Below are 13,977 nucleotides of genomic sequence, written 5' to 3'. Positions count from 1 at the left end.
TTTGTGACTTGTCTTTACATATAACTTTAATGTGTCTGTTCTCTTAGTTATTTTCATATCAAGCTTTACTTTAATTAATTTACCTGTCCTTTTGAAGAGATATTATATTTACATTGTCCACAAAAAAGAAAATGTGTTCTGTTCCAGTCCTGTAATCTTTCCTCTTCACTCTAACAAGTGACGATTCTTACTAGTTTTGCATCTTTCTTAAGTTTCTGTATTCGTATACATATATGAACATGTAAGTTCTTATCCCCCCTTATTTACATAGAATGGTGCATACCACACTCATGTTCTATTCCTTGCTTTTTCTCATTTAACAGTGTATTTTTTAGTTATTTTTAAGTCAGTATATAAAGAATGCTTAATTTGATAGTTGCATTTTTTTTAATGTATCATAATTTATTTAACTATTCTCTACACTGTTGAGAGTCATTTGAGTTGTTTGCCATCTTCTGCTATTAAAATTAATGCTATGCAGATTAACCTTGTACTTGTCATTTTACGTGTGTGTAGGTATATCTATAAGATGAATATCCAGAAGTGGAATTACTGTTGGGTGGAAAGGTTAATGTATTTGTAATTTTTATAAATAGTGCTAAATTAACTCTCTGTGAGAACTGTACCATTTTACTTGTCCACCAACAATCTATGAGAGTTACATATTGCCTTCACAGGACAATGTTACCACGCTTTTGAATTTTTGGTAATCTTACAGGTGAAAATGATTTCTGTATATAACTTAACATTCTCATATCAGTGAGGTTAAGAATTGTTTAAGCTTATTTAAGAGCTATTTGGTCTTCTTTTTCTGTAAAAGAACTGTTCATTTTCTTTGCTCATTTTTTATTGGGTTATTGGTTCCTTTTTTTCCCTCATTGATTTGTAAGAGCTCTTTATAGTTTGGAATAATGAGCCCCTTGTCTTGTGTTAAGAGTTGCAAATATCTTTTTCCTTTTTTTTTTTTTTTTTAGTGTACCATTTGATGAACTTAGCAGATACATAACCATGTAACTACCACCACATTTAAGATATAACACTTTCTTCACTCTGTAAATAATTTTCTCATGCCTTTTGATCACTTTCCCTAACTCTTGGCCCAGGTACTCACTGGTTTCTGTCACTGTGGTTCATCTCTCTTAGATTTCTGTATATATGGACTCATACAATAAGTGATCTTTTGTGTTTGGCTTTGTTTGCTTAGGATAATGTTTTTGACACTCAAGTATATTGTATATATAAATACTATGTTCCTTTTTATTGCTGTGTAGTATTCCATAGTATAGCTTTACCTTAGTTTGTCTAGCTGTTTCCCACTTGATGGACATTTGAGTTACACTTGCAGTTTTTGGCTGTTATGAATAATGGTGCTATGTACATTTGCAGAAAACTCTTTGTATATTAAATTTTCATTTCTCTGTGATAAATACCAGAGACAGATGGCTGGGTCATATGAGAAATGTATTTTAATATTATAAGATATTGCTATGCTGTTTTATAGAGTATACCATTTTTCATTCCCATTAACAGTATATGAGAGTTTCATTTACTCCACATCTTCATCATCATTTGATATTGTCTTCTTTAGCCATTCTACTGGATATCTAATAGTAGTATCTCACTGTGGTTAAACTTTGAGTTTCCCCAGTAATTAATGATGTTGTTGTTTTTGGGGCCTCTTATATATTCTTTTGTTAAATGTCTGTTTCCATTTTTTGACTTTTTAAACTGAATTGTTTGTTCTTTTGTACATATTCTTATTATTGAAATTGTAGGAGTGTTTTATATATTCTGTATATAGTCCTTTTTTCAGGTATATGTTTGCAAATATTTTCTTCCTGTCTGTGGCTTGTCCTTTCAGTTGTCTTTCAAAAAGCGAAAGTTTTAAATTTTGATGATTAAATCCTTCAATTGGATTTTTTTCATTTTTTTTCTTTATGCTTTGTGCCTTTTATATTTAAGAAACCCTGTATAACCAAAGTCACAGTGATATTCTAGTTTTACTTCTAGAAGTTTAATAGTTTTAGCTACTGTGTTTAGGTCTGTGATCCACTTTGGGCTAATTTTTGTGAATGATGTGAGGTAAGGAGAAGGCCTCCTCCCCAGCCCATACGGATATTGAGTTGTTCTAGCACCATTTACTGAAAAGACTTACGTCTTTTTTCCCATTGAATTAGCATGTACATTTGTCAAAAATCAGTTGACCATGAAAGGCTTGGATCTGTTTCTGGACTCTATTCTGTACCATTGATTTATATGTCTATCCTTACGCCAGTGTTATACTGTCTTGGTTACTGTAACTTTATCAGTCTTGAAATCAGTTAATTTAAGTCCTCAAATCTTGATCTTCTTTCTCAAAATAGTTTTGTTTTTTACTTTTCTGTATTAATTTTAACATCAGCTTATCAGTTTCTTAAAAAAAGAAAATTCTTAGAATTTTGATTGAGGTGCCCTCAATCTGTATATCAATTTGGGCCATCCTGATACCCAGTTCATGGACATAGTATATTGCTCCACTTATATAGGTGGTTTTAAAATTTTCTTTGCAATATTTTATTGTTCTCAGTGTACAGATATTTTAAATCTTCCACTAAGTATATCTCTATATTTCTGATGCTGTTGTAAATTTTGATTATTCTCTGCTACTCTGTAAGACCAGAACTGATTTTTGTCTTTGTGTTGTGACTTTGCTAAATTTTCTTATTAGTTCTAATAGCTTTTTTTTCCCTGTAGATTCTTCAGGATTGTTGTATATGATCATGCCATCTGCAAATAAAGAGTTTTATGTCTTGTCTTCATGCCTTTTATTTCTTTTTCTTTCCTTATTCCACTGGCAGAACCTTTAGTACAATGTTGAACAAAAGTGGTAAGAGTAGATATTCTGGCCTTGTTTGTTTGTATATAGAATGCATTGATTTTTTTTTTTTAACCATTGAGTATGATGTTACCTGTAGGTTTTTTTTAAAGATATAATAAATTTGAAGAAGTGCACTTCTATTTCTCTGGCTATTTATAATGAACGGGGCATTGATTTCTTTGAATGCTTTTTTATGTGACCTTTATTTTCTTTTTTATTTTGCTAATATAGTGAATTACATTGATTGATATTTCTTTGTAAAACCAGCTTTGCATTCCTAGGGTAAATCCTGCTTGATTATATTGTTCCTTTTATAATAGTAGATTCAGTTTGCAAAAATTTTATTTTACATCGATGTTCGTGAAGGATATTTGTAGTTTTCTTTTTTTGTGTGTGATGATTTTATCTGGTTTTAGTAACAGGGTAATATTGCCCTCAGAATGAGTCAGGAAGTATTTCTTCCTCCTTCTTTATTTTCTGAAAGAGTTTGTGCAGTATATATTATTTCTTTTAAGAGTTTAATAGAATTTACCAGTGAAGCCAGTGGGCCTGGAAAGGTTTATAATTACGAATGCAGTTTCATTAATTGGTATAGGACTAATCAAATTTTCTGTTTCACCTGGGTTGAAGTTTAGTCATTTGTGTCTTTCAAGGAATTTGTTCTGTTTTTAAATTTATTAGAATAAAGTTATTTCCAATATTCTATAATTATTCTTTTAATGTCTGTAGGATCTGAAATAATGTCCTTTCTTTCATTCTGTTTTTAAAATTGAGGTATACTTGACATATAACACATTAGTTTCAGGTGTACAACATAATGATTCAATAATTATATATATTGGGAAATGATCACCACAAAAAGTCTAGTTAACTATGCATACATTGTTACAAATTTTTTTTCTTCCGATGAGAACTTTTGAGATCTACTCTCTTAGCAACCTTAAAATATGTAATGCAGCATTATTAATTATAGTCACCATGCAGTACAATACATCCCCACAATTTATTTATTTTATACCTGGAAGTTTGTACCTTTTGACCTGCTTCACCCATTTCTCCCTCCCACCTCTTCTTTCTTGATATTGATCATTTTTGCCCTTTTTCTCTTTTTTCCCTGATAGACCCAACTAGGTATTTATCAATTTTGTTAATCTTTTCAAGAAATCAACTGTGGTTTCACTGATTTTCTTTATTTTTTGTTTGTTTATTTGTTCATTTTTATAAGGTTTTTAGGGGGAGTATTTTCTGCCTCATATGTTTGATTTTATTTGTCCTTTTTCCTCTAATTTTGAATAGAGACTTCACATCTTAGATTTTTAGATTTTTATATTTTCTAATAAAAACATGTAAAGCTATAAATTTCACTTTGCGCATGCTTTAGTGGCATCTCATAAATTTTGATCTTTTATTTTATTATCATTTAGTTAAAAATATTTTCTAGTCTATTATTTCTTTGTTAATTCATGGATTATTTAGAAGTATGCTTTTATCTCCAAATATTTAGGGCTTTCCTACTTGTCTTATTGTTACTAATTTCTAATTTAATTCTACCTTGGTCAAAATATTTTATATGATTTCAGATTTTTCAGTTTATTGAGACTTGTTTTATCACCCAACATATGGTCTCTTCTGGCAAACATACTATGTACACTGGAAAAGAATGTGTATTTTACCATAGTTGGGTATAGTCTGTAAATAGAGATTAAATCAAGATGGTTAATAGTATTGGCACAAGTTCTTTGTCTTTCCTGATTTTGGGGGGTTTTTTTGGTCTATTTCTATTATTTAGAGAGAAAAGAGGTATTAAAATCCCCAGATATGATTGTGGAATTGTCTGTACTACTTTTAAGTTTTAATTTTTGCTTCGTTTAGACATGTATAATTTTTTAATTTTTTTTCTTCCTTATTAATTGACTCTTTTGTCTTGAAATCTACCACATTTGGTATTACTATTGCCACTGCCGCCTTATGCTTTCTGTTTACATGGTATATCCTTAACTATCCATTTACTTTTAATCTGTCTTTTTATTTTTAAATTGTGTCTCTTATAGACAGTGTATAGGTTTTCCTTTAAAAAATCGTTTCTGACCATCTCTGTCTTTTAATTGAAGTATTTAGTTTATTCACTAAATGAGGTGGATGAGGACTATTAACTCAATACCATTTAAACTGCTTCCTTAGAATAAGCTTTTCATATCACACTGGTAGTCTGTATTTAGGCCACAAGCCATCAGAGGTCTGACTTAAGGGTTTTTTCTTCCTTCCCTGCGACTAACATGGAAGACAAGTTAGACAAGTTTCTGTGTTGTCTTTCTTTGTCTGGGGCAGATTTGTTTGTTTGTTTTCCCTCCAGTTCACTTTTTTACTAAAGTTATAAGAGTTTCTTGTTGGAGTCCTCACGTTGGGCATGCCTTAGACTCTGTCCTTTGTCCTTCAAAGGAGAAGCCCAAGTTCTCTAGTTATTTCTTTTTTTTTTCCCCTCTGGTTATTTCTGTGCATATGTCTCTCTGTTTCAGATCTGACATCTATTTTGGCCTTTGTGGATTTATTTTACTTTCTTACCAACTCAGTAGTAAATTTGGTGTATTTGTGCAAATCAGAAAAAAGACTCCCTTTCTTCCATGCAAGTGTTGCACCATATTAGTGCGCACAGATTGGTGAGTAGAGTACAGGCTAGATTTGAGTCCCTACGTGTCCCTTCAGTTAAGTATCTTTTTGTAGCTGTGTGGTTGCCCTGTAAGCCTTTATTTTAGTGTTTTTGTTTTTCACTTTTTTTTTTTGGCCTGATGGCACAATGGCAGCCATATATAATATCTAAGATTTTTTTTCATTAACTCAGCTTGTTGTAATATAATTTGGTTCATGTTTAGTCAGCTACCTATAAAATCATGTTGTCTTATTTTGGGTTTTATATTAAACGCAATTTTGCTTTTTAAAAAGTCAACAATTAGTAGTAACTTTCACTTGATTGCGGTCAACTAGATTCTCTGAAAGGCATTTGAGCTGCAAAACATTCAGATCCTGGATAAACTTTTAATGCATTGCTTGGCTTGAAATAAGTACATTAAATTTCTGAGATCCCTTCTCCTCCACTTTGCTGCTCTCCTCTACTCAGTCCCTTTCTCTTCTGACTTCTTCCCCCTCGTAAAATGAACTTTAACCAAAATGGAACTGATCAGTAGCAAATAAGGGCAAAAGACAATGTTGCCTTTCAAGGCAAATTATTAGTGATTAAATTGGTGGCAAAGCCTTCGTTAGTTGCGAGGTCAGTCAGTGTACCTTGCTTATATTCTTATATTAATTTGGACTCTTGAGAAGGGGATATAGTGGTCCAAAACTGGTAGATACCCTTGGCTTCCAGAGAAAAACTAAATTAAAATCTTCTCTGAAAAGTAGCAACCATAATTTATGGCTTTAAGAATTCTGCAGATTACAATGAGTCAAATGAGAGGGGGGAATTTAGCTCAGTGATAAAGTTCGTGCTTAGCATGCATGAGATTCCTGAGTTCAATCCGCAGTACCCCATTAAAATAAATAAATAAACCTAATTATTCCTACCCACCAAAATAAATAAATAAAACCAAAGTTTAAAAAAAGAAAAAATTTTAAAAAATCAATCAAATAAATGTTCATGATTTAAAAACTAGCCAGCACACAGACAACAAAGCAAGGTACCATGACTGAGCACTAACAAAAACAGTGAACTGTCTATTTGATTTAGACCTCCCAAAGATCTTATGATATTGAAATTGTATAGGAATATAAAATTATGTATGAAAAGTTTAAAGAAAACAATAGAATCATAAATGAGCAAACAAAAGAATGAAAAATGACCAGGCAGACTGAAGTATACTCAAGTAAAACTTTTATTATTGAGAAAAATTTTTTTGTGATCTAAAATTTAATGAATGTGTTAAAACAGTAAATTAGACCCAGCTGAAGAAAGAATTAGCAAATTGGCAGTTAGGTTTGAAGAAAGTTTCAAGAATTGTGGCAAAACAAGGAAAGTGAAACTATTAGAAGTTAAAAGATGGTACGAAAAGGTCAGATATATCCAATTGAATCCCAGAAAGATGGAATAGAGAGAATGGAGCAGAGACAGTATCAAAGACATTTTATCTGCAAATTTTTCAGAATTAATGAAAGACATGAATCTATCAAAACAGAAAACCCAACGTATACAGTCAAAAACAAAAAACAGCATTTTAGTCAAACTGTGTAGCCCCAAAGACCGAAAAATCTCAAAAGTGGCTTGAAGAGTGTAAAATAGATTAACTCACTTCTCAACACTAAAAATGTAAGCCAGAAGATTGTAGAATATTATTTGTAAAAAAATTGAGTCAAAATAATGGCCATCTTATAATTATATGTCAGAGAAGTATCTTTCATGAACAAGGAAGCGAAAAACCATTTTTGGACAAATGAAAATAGAATTTTTACTACCAGTAGATGTTTACTGTGATTCTTTATTAAAAGTTTTCATTAAATATTCTGAAGATTATTTTTTAGGAAGAAGGGCCATGATTCCAGAAGGATAGAAAGAAGCACATGGAAATTGGTAAACATTTATATAAATCTTAACAAACAGCTTATATATATTAAAAAAATTTTTTTTAACTTATAGAATTAAAAAAATAAACCACCATGAATAGTAGTATATGGGAGAGGGGAGTGATAAGAATTAAAATTATGTTAATTCCTTGTTTTATTTATGAGAAAAATTAAGGTGATAAAATTTCAAGAGTAACAACTGAAAAGTGTAAGATACCATGTGATTAACTTCCATAACCCAGTAGGAGGAAAATAATGAAATAGGTAAACAAGCAAACTCATATTTTAAAAATCAAGAAAAGAAGAAAGAGACAAAATAGAAGATAACAATAAAAAATAAAATAGGAGCATTCCAGATACATTATTAATCTAAGAAACATAAATGAGTTAAATTTACAGTTAAGCCAGATTGTAAAGTTGAATATTTAAAAACATATTCCAGTGAGTCAAATGCTCATTATAAGAGACATACCCAAAACATTAAAACATAGAAAATTGAAAGTAAAAGGATAAAAAAAAAAGTGCTGTGTATATGCAAGCCTGAGGGAATTTGGGGTAGTTACATTAATATCAAATAAGACTATAATATAAAAAGCATTATTAGAACTGTAGATAATAGTTTGTACACTAAGAAGGTGTACCCATTTCTGTTATCTAGTACCTAATGAAATGGTCTCAAAATATATCAAGGAAAAGTTGGTATTTCTATGGCAGAAATTGACAAATGTATCTTTATGATGGGGAGTTGCAGTACATTTCCCACAATTATTGTTGATAAATAAGGAAGTCAGTAAATTTAGAGAGAATTTGAACAATGTGATTAACAGACTTTATTGAATTGATGTATATATCTGCTGGAGCCAACAATTAGAAAATACTAGTTTTCTATAGGACATGACATGTTTGAAAAAAAAAATGATCAAGAAGAACAAAGCTAGAGGCATCACACTTCTTGATTTTGAGCTGTATTACAAAGCTGTAGTAATCAATATGTTATGGCATTGGCATAAAAACAGATGTATGGATCAGTGGAACAGCATAGAGAACCCAGAAATAAACCCACATTTGTACAGTAAGTTAATTTATCATATAGAGCCAAGAATATGCAATGGGGAAAGGCCAGTCTGTTCACTAAATAGTGTTGGGAAAACTATGCAGCCACATGAGAAAGAATGAAACTGGACCACTGTCTTACACCATACACAAAATATAACTCAAAATGGATAGAAGACTTAAACTTAAGACCTGAAACCATGTAACACCTAGAAGAAAATGTAGGTAGTAAGCTCCTTGATACTGGTCTTGGCTGTGATTTTTTAGATTTAATACCAAAAGCAAAGGCAACAAAAGAAAGAAAAAAAAAAACAAGTGAGAGTACATCAAACTACAAAGCTTCTGCACAGCAGAGGAAACTATCAACAAAATGAAAAGGTAGCCTACCAAGTGGGAGAAAATATTTGTATATCACATAATCTGATAAGGGGCTAATAGCTAACATAAAGAACTCATACAATTTAGTAGTGAAAAAACAAGCAACCCAATTAAAAAATGAGCAGAGGATCTGAATAGCTATTTTTCCAAAGAAGACGTACAAATGGCTGTTAGGTACATGAAAACGTGCTCAACATCACCAATCAGGGAAATGCAAATCAAAACCACTATGAGATACCACCTGACATCTGTTAGAATGGCTGTTACCTAAAAGACAAGTTATACAAAGTGTTGACGAGGATGTGGAGAGAAGGGAGTCCTTGTGCACCACTGGTGGGAATGTAAATTGGTGTTGCCACTCTGGAGGGTCCTCAAAAAATTGAAATAGAACTATCATATGATCCAGCAATTTCACTTCTGGGTATTTATTCATAGAAAACCAAAACAGTTACTTGAAAGGGTATCTGCACCCTCATGTTCATTGCAGTCTTATTTACAACAGTCAAGACATTGAAGCAATCTAAGTATCCATGATGGATGAATGGGTAAAGAAAATGTGTGTTTGTGTGGGTATACATATATGCATATAAATATGTATATATAGTTATATATTATATATAGTATATAAAAATTATTCAGCCATAAAAAAAGAATGACATCTTGCCTTTTGTGACAACATGGATGGACCTTGAGGACATTGTGTTAAGTGAAATAAGTCAGACAAGGAAAAACAAATACTGCATGATCTCAATTATATGTGGAGTCTAAAAACAAAACAAGACAAATTGAACTCCTAGATGCAGAGAACAGATTGGTGGTTGCTAGAGGTCGAATTTGGGGATGCGTGAAATGGATAAAGGTGGTCAAAAGGTAAAAACTTCCAGTTATAAAATAAATAAATCATGGAGATGCCATATACAGCATGGCAACTATAGTTTAAATAATACTGTATTGCATATTTGAAAGTTGCTGAGAGAGTAGATGTAAAAGTTCTCACCGTAAGAAAATAAAATTTGTGACTGTGTGGTGACAGATGTTAACTAGACTTACTGGGTGATCATTGCACAGCGTATACAAATAATCAAATTTTTATGTTGTACATCTGAAAGTAACATAATGGTCTGTGTCAATTATATCTCAAATTTAAAGAAATGACCAAGTATTAGTACATAAAGCAGCAAATTTCAGTGACTCATGGAGTCCACATTTTCTTACCTATTTGCAATTAAAACTAAATCACATAAATAATAATAAATACCATATACTTGGTAATTTTACCAACATTCTTCTCAGTAACTGTGGAGTAAAAGAAGTCTTAAGGGAAATTAAAAAACAGAGTTACACAATAATGGAAATACAACATTTTTGGAATTCAGTGGGAAGTTTATTACACAAAAAGAAGAAAGGCTGAAATGTTGTGACTTAAGCATCCAAGTTGAGAAGTTAGAATGAGAGGAACAGATCAAACCTGAAGAAAGGGGAAAGAAACAGAGAGCAGAAATTAATGAACTAAAAGACCAAGATTCAGTAGAATCAAAAAAATCAAAAGTTAATTCTTTAAAAATACTAATAAAATTGACAAACCTCTCATGAGATAAGAAAAAAGAATTCACAAATGTATTAGGAACAAAGGAAATACAATTACAATTACATTAATTTAAAAAATTAACAAAGGTTTAAAAGATAAAATTATATATAGTATTTTTTGAGGTCAACAAATTAGAAAACTTGAAATGCATAAATTCCTAGAAAGAAAAAAACCTAAAATCAATTCAGGATTAAAAAATAAAAAATACCAGAAGTGGAAAAAGGCACTTTCTACATATAAACATACACACTAACATACACAAACCCAAACAAGGATCACCATCTAGATGAACCTGGAAAAAATTCCTAGAAATCAATTAAATTCTTTATGAAAATGATGAATAAGTATGTTGCTAGTCATGAGAGAAATGGAAATTAAGGCACATGAGATACCATTTTACTTTCAGTAGATTGGCGAAAATAAGAAATCTTACAAAGGAGAGTGTAGATCAAAGGGAATTCTTACACATTTCTGGTAGTACAAAGTATAGTCAGTTGGAAATAGAATGGAAATCAATTTGGTGTTACCTTGAAAAGTGAAACATTTGAATATCTGCTGAGTTGACACTTCTACTTTTAGGTATGCCCTGTAGAAAGTCTCTTCTATACAAGAGGACATGCGTGAGAATGTTCCTAGCCTAGCTGTTCCTAGAGGCAAAAAAATTTAAAAAGTTCAAATGTCCATCAGTATAAAAATAGTTAAGCAGATAATATAGTTACACAATGAAATGTTATATAATAGGAAGAAATGAATAAACTACAGGTATACTTAAAGATGAGTTTAAGAGAGATTTAGTGGGGAATAAAAAAACAATTCTCAGAAAGCTGTATTCAGTATGAACCACTTACTAAAGCCCCCCAAAAAGTGAGACTAAAAATATATTATTTAGGAATATATGTATAAGTGATAAAACAAAAAAAAATGTGAAGAAAATAGTGAACATCAAATACAGAATCATGGTTACTTATAGGGAGCACGGTAGGAGGACAAGCTAGGGGAGGGGTATGGAGGTAGATATGACAGTATTGATAAAGCCTTGCTTGTTAGGTTGGATAGAAGAGTTTAGGGTGTCTGTTTTATTATAGTCAGCCCCCTTGATCTGAGGTTTTCACACTCACAAATTCAACCAAAGATAGAAAATATTCCAAAAAAAAAAATTCCAGAAAGTTCCAAAAAGCCAAACTTGATTTGCCATGTGCTAGTAACTGTTTACCTAGCACTTACATTGTATTTACAACTACTTGCCTAGCATTTGCATTGTATTAGGTTTATAAATAATCTAGAAGTGATTTAAAGCATATGGAGGATACGAATAGGTTATATGCAAATACTGCACCACTTTATACAAGGGACTTGAGCATTCACAGATTTTTGTAAGCCTGGGGGTCCTGGAAACAATCCCCTGCAGATACTGAAGGACTATACTTCATATACATTACGTATATTCTTTCCTGTGTATCAAGTATTTTATTACAATGTAGAAAGATTCAGTTGTAAAATCAAAGACTTGTTTTCTTACAAAAGCTTACTGAATGGAAGTATAGCTGTTCTAAGATATATGAATGGAATTAACTGAAATGTAATAGTTTATTAGTATTAAATAGGTCTGTCTATTGACTTAAGTAAGTCAGACCTGATCCTTGATTAATAAGAACTCAACGAGGTTTTATAGTTGTAATTTTAATAAAATACCATTTCAAAGTTTCTAATATAATTATGCCTGATACATAGGAAATGTTGCATAAATATGTTTTTCCTTTCTTCTAGTCAAAAGGTCAGTGCAGAGGAATCTGCATTTTAAAAATATCTGTGGTCTACTAAAAAATAATTGTTTCATATTATGAAAAACGCCTGTGTGGTTCCAGTTTGTGCTGCTGTGTGTAGTAGTGTTCAATTTCTTTTGTGCAGACTAGACTTCAGTTAGTGTTGAACAAAGAAAATTATGTGCTCTCGTTACGTGTGCTTTAATTTAGATGCTTAATGGCTTTTAATGTTACAAAATAAGTTTATTATTATATTATCTCATTTGTATTATATTGTCTTGCTCTTCCTTATTTGTGGTGATATGGTCATGGTTTAGGAAAACAATAATCCCTAAGAAATAGGTCATTAACAGTAGTTAACGATTACGTGTGATCTATGGTAATGACTGATTTCTTTGGGATTATTGCAGTTATAAACCATAATTACAGATTATTACAGCAATAATTATTTTGTTAAAGGAAAGAAAAACATTCTGTTCTTCAACAGCTGCTAAAACAAGTGCCCTGAACAATTCAGAATAAATAGAAAAATGGAGAACTGTAGTGGAAATATAGTCTAGGATGAGATTTTTTTCAAAATGTATAAATATGAAACTCATGTATAGGATATTTAAATTTCTAAGTGCAACTTAAATTTATGGATTTACGTTTAAACTTTGTGGATATAATCCTATAACCAATGTAACTTTTTAGCATTTATTTTAAATACTGTCAGTCTAGAATTGTAGAGGTTTAGGGAAAGGTTTAATGTATATGAGAAATACCACTTCTCATTCGGTTAAATATGAAGATTACATTTGGTAGCTTAATAAAAATGGCTTTATACTTCATTGTTCATTTCTAACACTAATATTGATTTATTCAATCAATAGTTGTTAAACTTTTAGGGTTAGAAATGCCTGTTTTTCTGTCTTATACAACAGAAATCACTGCTTTCTGAAACCAAGAAAGAATAAATTACATTCTGCTTTCCTCTAAATAATTAAACTTCCATTCAGAATTTGCCATATTTTAGGAAAAAAATGCTCCCAGTTAATCACATGTTATTTTTGCATAGCATTCCTTGATAGTAAAGCCTTTTTTTTAGCATCACAGAATAAAATGAATTAAAGAATAAAAAAATGAAACTTTGAGAAATTCATGTCTAAATTTACTATTAGACAATGATGCTCATCACACTGCATTGAAAAAGTAATTTTTTCCTTTTATCTGTCTCTCTCACTAGGTTCAATTCCTTGGGCATGGGATTTCTCTCCCTCTTCTCATCCTACCTCATACATATTTAGTTATGTCTCAGTGAGCAGAAAATGATACATAGATACTCAGCCAATGAATTTTCTGAAAATTCTTGGGAATTTTTTTTTGTCAGTTTGGGGTTTTTGCTTGTTTTATAAACAACATTAAGAAAGCAAATACAGCTAACTGTAACTGGCTTTAATTGGAGCAAGTCTCTTTGGTAGAGAGGAAATAAATTAAAAATTCTTAAATATTGTATGACAGTTTTCTTGTGTAGCTTCTTAAATAAAACTTAGGATGAACATATAAATGTTACATATTGGTATATTTTATGGCTTTTGCAGCTATGATACAGAAGAACTAAAATGGGTATAGCTATTTAATAATAATAGTAATATAATAATAATAATAATAATAATTAAAAAAACAGTAATAGTGGCCAACATTTACTCAGCACTTACAGCAGACATTTAAGTACTTTATGTGCAGAATACCACTTAGTGCTGTTAGAAGCCTATGAGCCAGTTACTCTCATCTTCTTATCTATAAAT

The 13,977-nt window shown here is 31.0% G+C and overlaps 1 protein-coding gene across 4 annotated transcripts in view; it reads left to right on the top strand.

Annotated features, from left to right (window-relative positions):
• RANBP17 (RAN binding protein 17) overlaps nt 1-13,977 on the top strand; it is a 267,383-nt gene that overhangs the window by 39,415 nt on the left and 213,991 nt on the right. The gene's annotated exons all lie outside the window — the stretch shown is intronic.

Source organism: Vicugna pacos, chromosome 22, assembly GCF_048564905.1.
Source record: "Vicugna pacos chromosome 22, VicPac4, whole genome shotgun sequence".
Lineage (NCBI taxonomy): Eukaryota > Metazoa > Chordata > Mammalia > Artiodactyla > Camelidae > Vicugna > Vicugna pacos.
Note: the sequence above shows the minus strand (reverse complement) of the source record. Positions and strands in the feature narration are given on the sequence as shown.